At 37.4% G+C, this 16,626-nt stretch overlaps 1 protein-coding gene across 2 annotated transcripts in view; it reads left to right on the top strand.

The window, feature by feature from the left end:
- The window catches only part of ULK4 (unc-51 like kinase 4), a 589,543-nt gene that overhangs the window by 227,735 nt on the left and 345,182 nt on the right, over positions 1 to 16,626 (top strand). The gene's annotated exons all lie outside the window — the stretch shown is intronic.

Raw genomic sequence — 16,626 nt, 5'->3', positions numbered from 1 at the left:
CTTTGAATTCCCCTCAATCATGATTCCTTTCCTCCTGGGAGAGGGGCCACTATCCTGACTTTCATCGTAATCATTCCTATGCATTCCTTAGTAGGCCTGTCTATGCATTCCTAAACAATATAGATTGGTTTTGCCTGCTTTTGTACTTTGTATCTGTACTCTATGTGTTCATTTGTGACTTGTTTTGCTCAGTGTCTGTAGGACATCCATGTTGTAAGTATCTCTATGGTTTAATTTTTCATTAGTGTATTGTATCCTAATGTTGAGTATATGCAGATACCACAATTTACTTATATTTTCTGGATAGACATTAGGCACTTTCTGGTTTTTGGCATTTACAAAATATTGCTCTGGAGATTCTTGTGAATATATTTTGCACCACATAAACATGCAATATTTCTAGGATACATATATAGGAATGGAATTAGTGGTTATAGAATATTTACAAACTCATTTTGTCTAGAAAATGCCGTAGTGTTTTCCAAAGAGGTGGTACTAATTTATATTCATACCAGCAGTGCAGTATCTGATTCCCACATCCTTCTCAACTCCTATTATTTCAAGCTTTTTAATGAATGAATATATAATGATATTTCACCATAGTTTTAAATGGTAGGATCAAGACTACTAATGTGACTAAGTCATTTTTCTTTTTTTTTTTTTTAATTTTTATTTATGATAGTCACAGAGAGAGAGAGAGAGGCAGAGACATAGGCAGAGGGAGAAGCAGGCTCCATGCACCAGGAGCCCGATGTGGGATTCAATCCCGGGTCTCCAGGATCACGCCCTGGGCCAAAGGCAGGCGCCAAACCGCTGCGCCACCCAGGGATCCCCACTAAGTCATTTTTCAAACATTTATTGGCTGTTTGAGAATTGTTTAAATGAAATGCTTGTCCACCTGTTTCTTTGATTTTGATTTTGACTTCTGTGTCATTTTTCTATAACTTACTGAGTATGTATAAATCTCCTTTAAGGCAATTATGAATTTATATCGCCCTATATAATTCAGTTTTTGTTTTATGTATTTTGATGCCATGTTATTAGGTGCATGAAAATTTAAAGTTATGTCATTTTATGAAATTGATCTTTGTTTCATTGTGAAGTGACCTTTTTTTTAAATAAATTAATTTTTATTGGTGTTCAATTTACCAACATACAGAATAACAGCCAGTGCTCATCCCGTCAAGTGTCCCCCTCAGTGCCCGTCACCCATTCACCCCCACCCCCCGCTCTCCTCCCCTTCCACCACCCCTAGTTCATTTCCCAGAGTTAGGAGTTGTGAAGTGACCTTTATTTCTTGTAATGCTTTTTACCTTAAGGCCTCTTTTGTCTCATTTAGTATAATCACACATACTATCTTTTGTTTAATATTTGCTGATGTATCTCTTTCATTTTTTTCCTTCCAACATCTCTCTATCCTTATGTTTTAGATCTGTGTCATGTAAATATCATATAGTATTTTAAAAAATCTTATCTGACCCATATTTAACTTTCACTGGAGCATGTACTCCATTTACATTTACTGTAATTGTTAGTATATTGGCCATCATTTTACCGTCTTCTTTCAGACTTTGTCACATATATTTTCTCTTTTCCCACATCTAATTTATCTTTCTTCCTAATGACTTACATTTTTTTTCATTAATTTTTTCTCTGCAGAAGATTGGCATTTAGGTACTCCTTGTTCTTTTACTGCTTATCCTAAAATTACATTATCCGTATTAACTCTTTAAAAGCTGAACTTAAAAGAAGCTCTCTTTTCTTTAAGTAAAATACAGATCTTTAAATAAAATACAGACGATAGGTCTGAGATCATAACTTCCCAGGGGAGCCTCCTCAGCAGTTCCCAGGAGTATTAATGTATGTGGAGGGGTTGGTGACTAGATCTGATTGCTCCATTACTCTGAGAGTATAATCCTCAGTTCCCAGCTCAGGGTAGGAGACTATACAAAACTGCATCTGCTGGGGAGTCCTGGACTCACATCTCTCTCTCTGGCCCTCCTGGCCTCACTGGAGCTTGTGCTTGTCTTATTGGTAGGCGCCTCCAGGGCACAATCAGGTATGCACTCATGTGGTCTACTCCACTCTGTAGTTAAGGCTTTCATTCAAGAAATTGGTCTGAAAGTTCCCCCACTGTCTTTTTCAGATCTTAAATACTTTTAAGATTTTGTTCTTTTATATTTTATCTGGCATTTTGCACTGTTTTCAGTGAGAGGGTTAATTCAAATAACCATACCCACTATTACCAGAAACTGTTGTTATGGTCACTTTCTCAGCAGTGATTTCTCAATTTTTCATTGAGCTCTTACTTGGTCCAGTGTTGCTTATTGATTTTTTATCCTACTGAACAATAACCCCATGGATAACTTGTTAAGATCCAGTATTTTTAAGTATCTGTGCTTATATGTATGCAGACATTTAATTAGTCTATTTACTAAACATGAAATGTCATCATAATAGCTACAGCCCATATTATGATAGGAAAGGCACCACTGCAATTCATGGTCTTCGTAAAAAATATTTTTTAATGCTATAACCCATGGGAAATCTTCTAATTACCACTTCTTGAGCATGACTGGAATACATGAAATTGAAGATCCAGCACTCCAAGGAGCATTACATTGTTTGAAATGTTAGCACAAACTGTGTTCAAGGCTGCTGATCAATACTTTATTATATGGAAGTGATTACATGCATTTAATTCTTGATGAGCACAATTGCTAAACTCCGATTCTTTCCGGAGTTTAGACCATTTGGTTCTTTGGAGTTGGAAATCAACAGTGTGGCCTACAGAGCAGTAAAAAATATACAAGGATTTGATTGTATAAAGAATTTGTTCCCATTCATGGGGGTTTCAAAAAAATTTAATAGCAAAGGGAAAAATAAAAGTGATTCTTTATTAGAAAGTTCTGGCAATTAAATACATAAGTTGTTAAAATATATTTCAGTTTCTTTAAAAATCTAAACTAAATGGGCATCACTTTTTTAAATGGAGTCCTGCCCTTTTGTAAATTTTTAGGCTAATGCCTGGAGGCTAATAAATATTGAATAATTTATCTTTAATTAAACCAGATTTTTGAATTAAGAGTTGGTGAGGATATTAGGTGTGGAACTCTCAAAAACTTCTAGTGGGAATGTAAGTTGGTACAAATACTTTGGAAAACTGGTAGTGGCTATTGAAGCCGAATGTAGTATATACCACGAGTCAGCAATTTCACCTCTAAATTGTACATTCAATGGAAATGTGAATGTATGTTCTCTGAAATACATATAGAAGGCTGGTCATAACTCCAAACAGGAAACTATTCAAATGTCCATCATCAACAGTCTAAGGGGTAAACAATTTATGGACTAGTCATATGATGGAATGCTATGAAGCAAAGAATATGATTTATAAGTATGCTTAAGAAAATGGATAAATCTCACAAAGTTAATTCTGAGACAAAGATGGCAAATACAAAATATCATAATACAGTTGCATTAAATTTAAAAACAGGGTTGTTTCATCTATTACAAGTTAGGATAGTGGTTATTCCTGGGGCAGGTAGTAACTGGAAGGGGGTGCTATAAGGGAGCTCTGCAATGTTATCGCAAAGTCTTTTTTTGATCTGGGTGCTAGTTACATGAGTCTGTTAATCTTGTGAAAGTTAACTGAGACATATGCCTAGAATTAGTATACCTTTATATATGTATGTTATATTGAATAAAAAGGTTGCATAATATAAAAGTATTTTTCAAAAATAAGTTAAAAAGTGTTTAGATCTTGGTAAATATAAGCCTTTTTTTTTTTTTTTTTTGCAAAGTAACTGATATGAATTAGCATATCTCTTAATCAGTCACTGGTATGGACTTATATTCTGTATTAGTTTCCTATTGCTTCTGTAACAAATTATCAAAACTTCAGTGACTTAAAACAACACAAATTTATTATGTTGGAGTTTTGGAGGTCAGAAGTACAAAATGGGTCTTTGGGAGTAAAATCAAGGTATCAGCATACCTGTGTTCCTTTTGGAAGCTGTAAGGGAAAAATTCTTTTTCTTTGCCTTTTCCAGCTTCTAGGGGCTGCCTGTATTCCTTGGCTTATGGCCCCTTCTTACATCTTCAAAGGTGGCAGTGTAGCATCTTCAAGTATTCTCTCTCTCTGACTTCTGCTTTTTTTTTTCTTTTTTCTAGAGAGAATCTTAAGTAGGCTCTATGCCCAGCATGGACTACAACACGGGGCTTGATCTCACAATCCTGAGATCATGACCTGAGCTGAAATCAAGAGTTGAATGCTTAGCCAACTGAGCTACCCAGCAGCCCCCCTGACCTCTGCTTTTGTTGACACATCTCCTTCTCTGACTCTTACCCTCCTTTCTCCCTCTTATAAGGAAATCTTTTTATTATATTCAGCCCATCTGTCTAATCCAGGATAAACATCTCAAGATCCTTGACTTAATCACATCTACAAAACCACTTTGCTGTGTAAGATTAGAAATGATCAGGTTTCAGGGATAAGGATGGTGGGCATTTTTCTGTCTACCATCATTCTGTGTACCACAAATTCCTATTTTTATCAATGGCTTCATTACAGAAATTATTTTGGTGCTCATGTTATACCAGACTTGGTCAGTGTAAAGCCTTTCAAGTTGGCTCCTACATGCCTGTGCCATTCCCCATCATTTTTTTGAGTTTTTTTTTTTTTTTTAACTTTCTGACATAGCAAGATATTCTTGCCTCAGCTCTTAGCTTCCCTGCTCTGAGCTAGTCATTTCCCAGTCAATTCTCTGAGGAACCCTGATTCCTTTTCATGGAAAATGGCATTAGTTGGTTAGGGCCCTATGTGTGATCCTCCTTCCTAGGATGTCTTAGCTTTTGGGAAATGTCTACATAAAACAGAGCTAGGAAATGGATACATATATATATACACATATGAACGACACACTCATATGCATGCTTGCATATGCTTGTATGGACACACACACATATCCATATTTTGAAATCATGAGTTCACATTAATACTTTCAAATCCAGTCCATGTCCACATGATTCTTTCTTGCCTTCCCCCATTTCATATTTGTGTGTGTCCCTTCTTCCTCTGTAAAAATTCTGGCCTCCAACAGCATCATATTCCCTCGTTTGCTTAATTGTATAATGCATCTAAAATTGTTACAGAATGACTTTACCCTCACCAATACAAAAACAAACCTAATGAAGTCAAGGAATCAGGGAGGGAATTCCTCCCTCTCCTCTGCCTCCCAGTTGTCAGCCAGGCATGACTGGGGCTGTGTACTCCGTGATACGTGCATAAGGTACTTGGATTGGTTCCCTTCCTCCCCTTTTAGAGTAGTTCTAATACTCACCTGCAATGCAGTTGATTTGTTTTCAGTCTGCTTTTAATTATAGGTTTTCTTTTCCCCTTCCTATCCTTTTTTGGCTTTATTTTTTGAATATGTGTAAGATAATAGCGTTAATAGCATTTCCAAAAGCCAAAGCTCTAGAAAAAGATCTGTTCAGAGCAGTGTCACTTTCTTCCCCTGGGTGGATATCCCCTCCACTCACCTCATGGCTCCATCATACCTTCCCTATGCTTACAGGTAGCTGGCTTCATTGTTTTCTGGTTTCTCATTCAGTGTTTCTGTTTTGTGAAGAGGACAGATATCTTATTTCCGCTCTTTCTTGTACAAAAGGTAACATACTATATTTGCACTTTTTCATTTCATAATGGATGTTAGAAATTACTCCATTTCAGTTCATAGAGCTCTTCCTGTTTCTTCATTGGAGTAGCATAGTACTTCACTGTGTGTATGTGGGTCATAAGTTATTCAACCTATCTCCTGTGTTGGGATGTTTAGGTAGTAGCTAATATTTTTCAGTTCTAAACAAATAACCTCGTGCATATATGGTTTCCTATGACTAGAGGCGTATCTTCAGGGCCCATTTCCAGAGTGGTGGTTGTAGGATCAAAGGATAAATGCATAGGGCTCACTATTTTGCCTTCCCCTCAGTAGTGTACGAAGTACACAGTAGTGCCTGTGTCTCCCAGTCCCAGTACTGCCAATGGCAGGTGCCAGTCTTCTGAAATTTTGCCAATATCTTATGCCTTGGGAATTCTTTACCATCTTTTTAGGTATTTAATGTTGTAAAGAGGATTTAAGCAAGTTGTGTCTAGTTTTCTTAGTCGTTCTCCTCAAAAAGGGTGCTGTGCATGACCCACTCTGCCATTAGCAGAGGTGGAATTCATGTCTTTGGCATGTTTTCCCTGTATGTCCAATATTACTTTGTGTGGAGGAAAGGGGACTGGCAGTTGGTGTGAACATGTTAATTATTGTGCTGTCTGATGTACTAGATTTTCCAAGGCCTGCTGCAATGAAGGAAGTGGTGATTAATTTTCAAATGTAGGATAAGAATTTTAATTGAGTGCCTAGAATAGTAGACTTCACTTTTCAAATGATATACTTTCATCTATAAAATAAAAAATAGGAAAACCACCCCTCTACAGAAATAACAGTATAAAGCATACTTTCATCATAGATGATTATTTCAGAAATATACTTTCCACAGGTTAGATTGTTGCTTTCTTTCTTTGTGAAGAGAAAAAAATCTGAATATGGTTACGTGATTATTTAAAACTGTTGAACTTAATGTTCTTCATTTCTTAAAATGGAAAATCAGTCTGTTAAATGATGAAGTATCATCTCAGGCATCAGTGGCTTTAAGAACAAACAAAAGTAAGGTTTAGCCATGTGAGTGTTATTTACATATTTCAATGCCTTTGTGCTTGTCTAGCTTATGTGTCCCAGAGCTATCAGCATTTCTAAGTCAAAGACTTTCATTTCTTTTGGGACATTGAGGTTCATTAGCAACAAGCAATATACATACATATGCACACTTAGTTTTTGAGTGGGGGGCCCAGTTTTTGAGCAAAGAAATAAAAAGTCCCTAGACTTTGGAATGTGCATTTTTTTTAAAAAGGTGAAATACAACTCTATTTTTTTTTTTTCTGGACATGTCCTTAGATGATTTTTACCACGGATTAATTTCTTTGTTGATGAAAACAATGCTGCAAACATCAATTAAATATTAAAATTCCTTGGATTGCTCTATACACAGGTATATTATCCTCACAATTAAAATAAGTAATGAATGATGGAATTTTATGATAGAAATCATTAGTGCAGGGGAGATTGATTAGAGTTGCAATGGTATTTACTTAAATGGTGTCTATGTTGTTTATACATTTTGTGGAAGATTCTAGAAGAGGAGAGCACTGATGAACAAACCATCTAACTTCACAGCAGCAAAAGGTACTCACTATGTTTTATCTCTGATGGTTCAGTTTCTTGTTATTTATTTATTTACTTATTTAAAATTTTATTTATTCATGAGAGATGCACAGAGGAAAAAAAAAGAGAGAGAGATGCACAGAGAGAGGCAGAGACAGAGGCAGAGGGAGAAGCAGGCTCACTCTAGGGAGCCTGATGTGGGACTCGACCTCAGGATCATGCCCTGAGCTAAAGGTAGACACTCAGCCACTAAGCCACCCAGGCATCCCAGTTTCTTGTTTTTAATAGGGAGACCTAGTACCAGTGAGCAAAGCCATGCTAATCAAAGGTGTATAGGGATGCTTGGGTGGAATACTGGGATCGAGTCTCACATCGGATTCCCTGCACAGAGCCTGCTTCTCCCTCTGCCTGTGTCTCTGCCTTTCTCTCTCTGTCTCTCATGAGTAAATAAATAAAATCTTTAAAAAAAAATCAAAGGTGTAGAACACTGTCTTTGTCATATGCAATGTTGGATATTGTCATGGTTTCCTCATTGTGACTTAAAAGTAATTTGATGGGAATCCCTGGGTGGCTCAGCGGTTTAGCACCTGCCTTCGGCCCAGAGCATGATCCTGGAGACTCGGGATTGAGTCCCACATCGGGCTCCCTGTATGGAGCCTGCTTCTTCCTCTGCCTCTCTCTCTCTCTCTCTGTCTTTCATGAATAAATAAATAAAATCTTTAAAAAAATAAAATAAAAGTGATTTGATAAAGAGGGTTTTTAGGTTTTTGCCATTTTTTTTTCTTTATTACTACTTCATCGTTGCCATTTGGATTGGGTTGTCATGAAACACAGATTGAGTTTTATCATTTATGATTTTAAAATCAAGAAGCATTCTGTAACATGATTAATCAGCAATCATTCTTTGTGCCAGTATGATACAGGATTTGAATCTCTCTGGGTCTATGGCAACCAGCCCCAAGTTTAGATAAAAATCAAGGGGTGTTATGTATAGAATTGTTGAATCATCATTTCGTACACCTGAAACTAATATGACACTGTATGTTAACCACACTGGAATTAAAATTAAAAACTTAGTAAAAAAATTCGTGGGTGTTAAGAAAATAATGAACACTGTTTAAAAGTGTATTTGGAAGAGAGAATGGACAGATCTCTGGGAGGGGTGTGGGTCTCAGATTAGGTGGAGGAGGACGTCCTCTTTGTGTGTCAGGCAGTATGGTCTGCTGGAACACAGAGAAAACCTGTTACCTTGAAACATCTTCCTGGCCTCTTTATAACCATTAGGCCATAGATGGATCTGTACTGGACTTATGCTTCCTTTGTAAGTAGGGTTCTAGGTGTGGCCTTGAAGCCTGGATGCACAAAGCGGCCATGGGCAGAGGGGTAGGAAGGATAAGTAAAATTTGTGTAAATAATGAACAGGCATTGGGTGGGGGCAGGTGAGAGAAAAAAAAAGAGGAAAGAAGGCAGGAACAAAGGAGGGGCCTAGAAGAGGCAGGCAACAGGGCAGGAGCCCCAGAGCTTGTATGGGGAGGTTGATGGGGGGAAAAAGGTGCAGGTGATTCAAACACAACTAAAAACCAGATGTTTAATGTTTAATTGCAAATTGTTGCTGTTGCTGTTAAACAATCTGCATCACTGCAAACCCTCAGTGAAGTCTGGTGTACGTATTGACAACTTGTGAGATTTTAAATTCCGTCCTTTAAAAGGGACTACATTCTGTCTCGGTGTTCATATGATACCTTGAGAAGGTTGGAGATCAGGAAAGACCACCTGAATGACGACAACAGGCAGAAGCTGTTAATTTGGAGCCTGCTGTAGCAAGAAGTCAGCACCACTGCTTGCGTTTGGCAGAGACTCAAAGGCAGGCAGAGGGTGTAAAATCTTCAGTGTTAAAATAAAAAAGGGGGAAGACCTAAAAACTATTTTTGTTGCCATAGGGGAGCTGGAGACAGACTAATGAGAAACAGGGCCTCCTATGGGATTGGTTAGGGGAGCATAATTGTCATATGGTGGCCGGTCTTGAGTTGGAACGGGCAGGGTACAAAAAAGAATGAAGCTGGCAGTCAGCCACCAAACCCTGACCATCCTAAGCTGCTGGCAGCAGGTGGGATTTGGCTTCCCTGCTTGCTTCCTGCAGAGACTAGGGGACAGAGTCCTAACTGTCATAGACAGTTGGACCACCGTTCATTTGTATAATCAGTTCTGAAGCAAACAGCAATAGAAGGTGAGAAGATAATAAAATCCTGGAGTATATAAAAACGCAGAGTCACCAATGAACCATGGGGAAAGTAAATAAACCACTGCGCCTTCCCAGAAATCTGGGAGAGGACTCGAGATTTCTTATAGTGTGCAGGCCTGAGAATTTTATTTAGAACTGGAAGTTTGGGGTGACCTCAGCTGACAACTAGGATACAAAAGCAAATTAGGTCAGTCTTTCTTTCTTTTCTTTTTTTTAAGATAAATTGCCATTGTGTAGAACAAATACCTTTTAGGTTTCAAAACTTTTTTTTTTTTTTAATATTTTATTCATTTATTCATGAGAGACACAGAGAGAGAAGCAGAGGGAGAAGCAGCCTCCATGCAAGGAGCCCGATGTGGGACTAGATCCTGGGACTCCAGGATCATGCCCTGGGCTGAAGGCAGGCGCCAAACCACTGAGCCACTCAGGGATCCCTCAAAACTTTTTTTTATACCCTATTCATATTAATAAGATGAATAGAGTTATAGCAGTGATATAATGAGTAGACCCCCCAAAATTTTGGGTCTTTGATTTATGTATTTATTACTCATGTATTTTATAAGTACCTTTTGTAAACCACTTCTTTAGAACAAAGCACTGAGGGGTGCCTGGGTGGCTCAGTCAGTTAAACATCTGCCTTTGGCTCAGGTCATGCTCCTGGGGTCCGGTCCTGGGATCTGGGTACCTACTCAATAGACAGCCTGGTTCTCCTGCTCCCTCTGCTCCTAACCACCCTCCCCCAGCCTCTCCTCGTGCACACTCTTGCTCTGCAGTCTTTCTCTCAGATACATAAGATCTTTTAAAAAACTCAAAAAACCTCATAAAGCACTGAAAATACACTAGTGAGCTGGAATAAGACCCTGCTCTGAATAGGTTCAGTACTGGTTGGGAGGAAGAAACCAATGTAATAAAGATTGGACCATGCATGGTTTGAAAAGTGCTGTATTGGTGGTTTGCATGGGGTGTAACCAGGAGCCCTACTCAGTCTGACAGGATCGGTGATGATTTTTAGGGATGATTTTATTCTTGAATTAAATCTTGAAGACAGGTAGGAATTAACTCCTGATTGGGCTCCTGGGTGAGCCGTGGGGATTAGAGGCAGATAGAATCTGGTATGCTAAGGGAGAGAAGTGTGAAATAATTTCATGAGTCATTTTAAGGTTTCTCTCCATATTATTTGAGATTCTTAGTGTAATTTACTTGAAAATACTTAATCACAGAGGTATAAAATAAATGCACCAGTCGGTTTTAATGTCTGCCCTCGGAAAGGTTAGTTTGTATGCTATCAGGAATACCTCCTCAAGAGATGGTTGGTTAGCATTTGAAAGACTCTAATCAGAAGTTCACACCTGTGAAGTGTCTTCATCTTGATGCTTTTGTTAGAAGGATTATTTTCTTTGGTGAAATGAGTCCATTTTTAAAGCTCTCTGGATTGACTGGAAATATCGGGCAAGTCGCCCACCCTTGGAAGGGTACAAGAATCCAGTGAGCCCAACGAGATGGTACTCTTGGCAACAGACCATGATTTGTTGCTACGTTTTGTACATTGGAAGCCTTTGGCAGTCTGATGAATTCCATAAACTCATTCTCGGAAACATGTTTTTAAATGCATAAGGCAAAATAAACTGCATAAGGATATAGAAGAAATCATTTGTCCTTAAATACAGATATCAAGATACTTTTTAAAAAAAAGAACAAATTTGCCCTGATGCTGGGCCTTAGGTAATCATCAATCCTGTGCTTCTTTCCCCCCTGCCCCACATGCCCCATGATCTCCTGCCTCACTTTGAGCACCCTCTCTGCCTCTGTGTGTGAGTGACTGTATGATTTCCAGGGATTTGGGGCCAGAGGCTAGAATTTTGCTGAGTTTGTCATCATGAGCCAATCTGCTCTCTCAGTGTAGAGTTACTTTCTCCTCTCTGGTATCTTGTTGCTTACATATCCAGGTAATTGTTTTAAGGTTCATCTGGATGTTTTCAAAATAAATTCAGAGTAAATTACTCTAAATATCTCAAAAAATAGGAAAAAAAGGCCTAAGTCATTCTATAGATGAATCTCAAGGACTTTAACTCTTAGCAGCTAGTTACGTCAAGGACAGTGACAACAATAAAATACACCTCCCTCTCTGCCAGGAAACTCTGGCTTACCCACACATTCCAATTTATATAATGTTAATTATTTTACATTTGTGTCCATTTCCCTTCTATCCCTCAGTTGCTATTAAATTTTGATAGTGGTAGTGGTAAAACCCCCATACCTACCTACTGCGAGCTCATCAAAATCATTTGTGTGTGTGTGTGTGTGTGTGTGTGTGTGTGTGTCTATATGTAGGTCTTCTGTAGGTCTACTTAATATTTGTGTAAATGTTGAGATGTATCAGTTATACAAATTTTTTTCTTGCATTTTTTGGAAGTAGATTTATTAAGCCTTCTGATTTGTATGGGAATATATTGAAACGTGTCACTTTCTTAAATTTCTTTTGTTAAATTTTCTTTGAATTTTCTGCTAAAATTCTACTCCAAGAACTGTTTCTTTGCTCTACACTCCCAAATAACTAACATTTTAAAACTTTAATTTTCATCTGTTCTTTTTTGCTCAAATCATTGTATGTTTAATTCTAAGCAAACATTTTTCCCAAAGATATGTGGTCTTTTTCCTTGTTAGGGTTTTAAAACCAGCGATCTTTCCCTGAAAACCATATATTATTTTGATTTATGTAGTTATTGAATAGAATATAATTAAAATGGATGAAATTGTTTTTCAGTTTTTATCTCCCTTGCCTTGCTTGAATTGCTAAGCATCCAGACATTTTCAGTGTAATTTTATTTCTATTTTTCACTCTGTGTCTTTATGGGTAGTTTTCATTTGATAATGTAATCAACTGTCATTGTTCAGCAAAAATATGAATTAAAGGTGAATAGTCAAATAATCTTCTGAATTGTCTTGTAGTCTTCATTTACATATTGTAGCAAGCATTTTATTTCTCCATTACTATCTTGTACCTGTTTACTTCTAAAGGATCATTCTCAGTTGGAAGGATTGAATTTGTATCATCCTGAGATACAACAATAATTGCCTTCAGTCATTCAAAGGAAAACTGTTAATTAAAAAATTAAATGATTTTATAATGAACTAGATTTCTTCTTTTAAAACCGATGAAATATATTTTTATTTTTTTAAGATTTTATTTATTCATGAGAGACAGAGAGAGAGAGGCAGAGACACAGGCAGAGGGAGAAGCAGGCTCCCTCTGGGGAGTCTGATGCGTCCGGGATCACAATCTGAGCCAAAGGCAGACACTCAACCACTGAGCCACCCCGGTGCCCCATGAAATATATTTTTAATACTGAAATTTACATTTAATATGTATTTAAGGCTATATTGTTTTAGGCTACAGAGTGTCATGCTGTCAGATCTTTTTTTGCAAGTTGATTGCTTTCATGAAATACAATGATAAGAAATTTACACATTCTACTTTTGAACTCTTGAAGTCAGATCTTCAATGAGTATCTTTGAACATGTCACATAGACATGGAATTGCTGGGTTGCAGGGTGTGTTCATCTTCAGCTTTGGTTGTTGTGAAATTCTTTATCCAAGTTGTATTGGTTTACTGATTTACTGTGGTATGCGAGTACTTATTTTCCCCTAGTTTTGCAAGTTCTTGATATTAATATGATTTCTTAACTGGGTATATGTATCTCATTGACACACATTTTCATTTCTCTGACGATTAGTGGGTTTGAGTAGTTTTCACATGTTTGTTTGTTGGCTATTTGTGTATTCTCTTTGGGGAACTACTTGTTCCTGTCTTTTATCCAGTTTTGAGAGTTGTCTTTTTCCATTGATTTCTTTTATTCAGCATATTAATCCATTGTCAAATTTGGAGATTGTAGAACTTCTTTGAAGTCAGTGGCTTTTCTTCTCATTTTGTTTATGGGGACTCATCTGATACAAATGTTTTTTAAATTTTCGTTTGTACTTTTTAGATGTTATTTAAGAAGCCCTTTCCTACTTTATATTACAAAACTATGCTCTCATATTTTCCTTTAAAAGCCATTTTTTTTTAACTGGTAGATATTTAATCCTCCGGTAATCTTTTTTTTTTTTTTTAAGTGTTCTCTGGTATTATTTTTTTTACCAAACAGATAGCTAATTATACCTATAACTTTAAATGAATAGTCTATATGTTTTTGCACTGTTGATAATGCTCTTATATGCCTCTTGCTGAGTTCCCATATGTGTCTATTTCTAGGCTCTCTGTTGCATTCCTTAAATCTCTTTATCTAACCCTATGCTTGTACCACTTTATTTCCATCTGTTACAATAAACCTGGAAACTTGGGAGAGTAAATGATTCCTGCCCACAATTTGTTGAAAATTCTTTTTTTTTTTTTTTTTTGAAAATTCTTTATTCTTGTTTTTTTTCCCCATTGTTGAAAACTAACCTCTGTGCTCTAGAGCCAAAATGTAACAGAATGACATCATTAGGGTATAAAGATGGGAGACACTTTATTACTTTGCCAGGCACGGGAGGCTGTAGCAAGCTAATGACTCCAAGACTGTAAGCCTACCCGGAGTATGAGACTGAGGGGTTTTATAGGAAGATACAGGGTCTGAATGGTTTTGATAGGAATCTGGTACATGTCCTGCTGGCTGTCTCCATCATGTCTTTAAGGTGTTCTCATGACTAACACTGGTATGGCCATCTGAATCTTGTTATTAATACTGAGTTCCTGGAACCAAGGATTCTACAAAAAAAACAAGTGAGGGGAGGGAGCAGCTTCAAAAATGAGGAAGAGAAAAATGTATTCAAAGTTAAGCCTTGTTCACCCACTAGTGTGTCCCTTTTAATTTCCATCCATCTTTCTGTTTCTATAACAGTATCACTACTTTGCAAATACATTGTGGAATCAATATGAAGAGTTTATGAAAACCTCCTTGGAATATACATTAGAATTATGGGTTAATTTGAGGAGAGGTGACCTCTCGGAGTCTTCTCATCAATGACTATGTGTTACACCTTCATTTATTCCTTCTCTGATAAGGAAAAATGAGTTTCTGCCCTAATATCATTTTTTCTTCTCTGAAGAACTGCCATAAAAAAAATATTTTATTTTCAAATAATCTCTATATCCAATGTGGGACTTGAACTGACAATCCCAAGATCAAGAGTCACATGTTCCTCTGACTGAGCTGGCCAAGTCCCCCGCTCTGAAGACCTTTTTAAAACATCTCTTGCAAGGCAGGTCTCCTGGCAGACTTTTTCTTCTGTTTTTGTTTGTGAGAAAATCTTTATTTCTTCCTTTACTTTTGAGGGATAGTTTCACTCAGAATTCTAAGCTGGTGTTTTTCTCTCTCAATGCTTTGAATATTTCACTTCCATATGATCTATCAGGTAAAATGAACTGATAAATGAATCATTAGTGCGAGGTTTTACGTGTGTGAAGCTTGAAGCCGCATCGTGTTCATGGTTTGCTGAACCTGTGGTTGCAGAGGCTGCAATTCCCTCCAGAGTCCTTGTTTTCATCTCTTCTATTGTTTTGGGTTTCTCTAATAACTCCTTCTGACATAAAGCCCGTGTCTTGCAACTCTCAGTTGTCATCTGTGTTATCATACAGGAGCCATGTCAATGTCATGGTAAGCTGTGGCGGGAGAGGAAGTGTGCCACAGTCCTACAGAATTCTTTCTGTGAGCCTGTGCATTTGACCTCGGCAAGTCCTTCTCAATTGTTTCCCTCCACAGGGGAGAGAGGAAGGCTTAGAGGGTGCCAGAGTTGGGTCTGTCCTTCCCGTGTCAGTTAGGTTCTGGTAAAATAATGACCCCTGTGTCCAGGCCTTTGTTAAGGAGAAAAGAATGCTCTGAGCCTGTTTCACAATGGTTAATTTTTTCCTCCTTCTGCTGGAATCATGAGAGGTTCGCCTCTGATCTTTACCCTGAGAATCTAGTGAGGATTCTGGAAAGTAAACTCCTGGGTGTGTGGAAGATCCACTAAGACTGGGTTCAGGCTCTGACAATTTCTCAGTGACTTTTGCAGTTCTTGTACCTGTTGCTGGCTCCCGTGACGATTTATGTGCCCACTAAGCTATGATTCTCTGTATTTGCCTGGCTCTTTGGTTTTTGGGACAGTTGTTTGTTCCATGACCTCAGTTTTCTGAGGTGTCTGAGAAGAGTTGTTGATTTTGTTTGTTTAGCATTTTTCTTGCTTTAAAGATGATTGTGACAACTCTGAAGCTTTTTTTCAGAAGTCTATCGATGATCATACCTGTAAATGTTTTCTGCATTTTTTCCTGTAAAAGTCATAATATCATAGATTCCTTAGAATTTTATTGTAGTTGTAGATCGTATCTTATTTCTGTTATTTAATTGGTCAATGTAGGCTTATAGGAATACTGATGATTTTTGTCTGTTCATCTTCTCTCTGATGATCTTGCTTTTTGGCCATGCTTAACTGTTTTTCAAACTTGAATTGGAAACTTAGATCACTTATATCAGTCCTACTTATCCAAAATCTTTAAGATAGGTGTTGATCATGTTAATAGGTGTTAATAGTAGGATACATTTCTTTCCTTGGCATGGTTTTTGCTTTTGGTATAACTGCAAGTTTAGAACTGTCCAGATTCCTCAGTGCAGCATGATGTCTATGTTTTGAGTGATGTGACATCACTTAATGGAAGAGGGTAAACAAAACATCTCTAGTTCTTAGGGTTCTTGCATAAATATCTAGATACAATATTATACATAAGCTTATTACATAAGGTGGAGCTAGAATAGGTTGACATTGATGGGCTGTTATCCATGTTGTGAAGATCTTTACCTGTGGAGGGCTTCCTTTCATTGGTTTAGACAGCAAGATGGTATTGTTGGGCTGTGATCCGTTTCTCCTGCCCTTTTATCAGTGTAGGGAGAACAAGTACATATTTCAGGATCAGGAATAAATTCAAATGTAAACAACACGAATTTTGTTTATTGTCACCAAACGTTAAATGGGGGAGACTGTGGAAACAATTTGTCCTTTTTTTATTGTTTATTTTCATCCAGGGGAATAAATTAGTTATTTTAGAATAGATTTCAAACCATATATGATTGTGCTCTGAGTGAGAAAATCCTAGAAGTAGTTTG

The sequence above is a fragment of the Vulpes vulpes genome, chromosome 11 (genome assembly GCF_048418805.1).
Source record: "Vulpes vulpes isolate BD-2025 chromosome 11, VulVul3, whole genome shotgun sequence".
Classification (NCBI taxonomy): Eukaryota; Metazoa; Chordata; class Mammalia; order Carnivora; family Canidae; genus Vulpes; species Vulpes vulpes.
The sequence above is the reverse complement of the archived record's forward strand: the minus strand, read 5'-3'. Positions and strand labels throughout refer to the sequence as shown.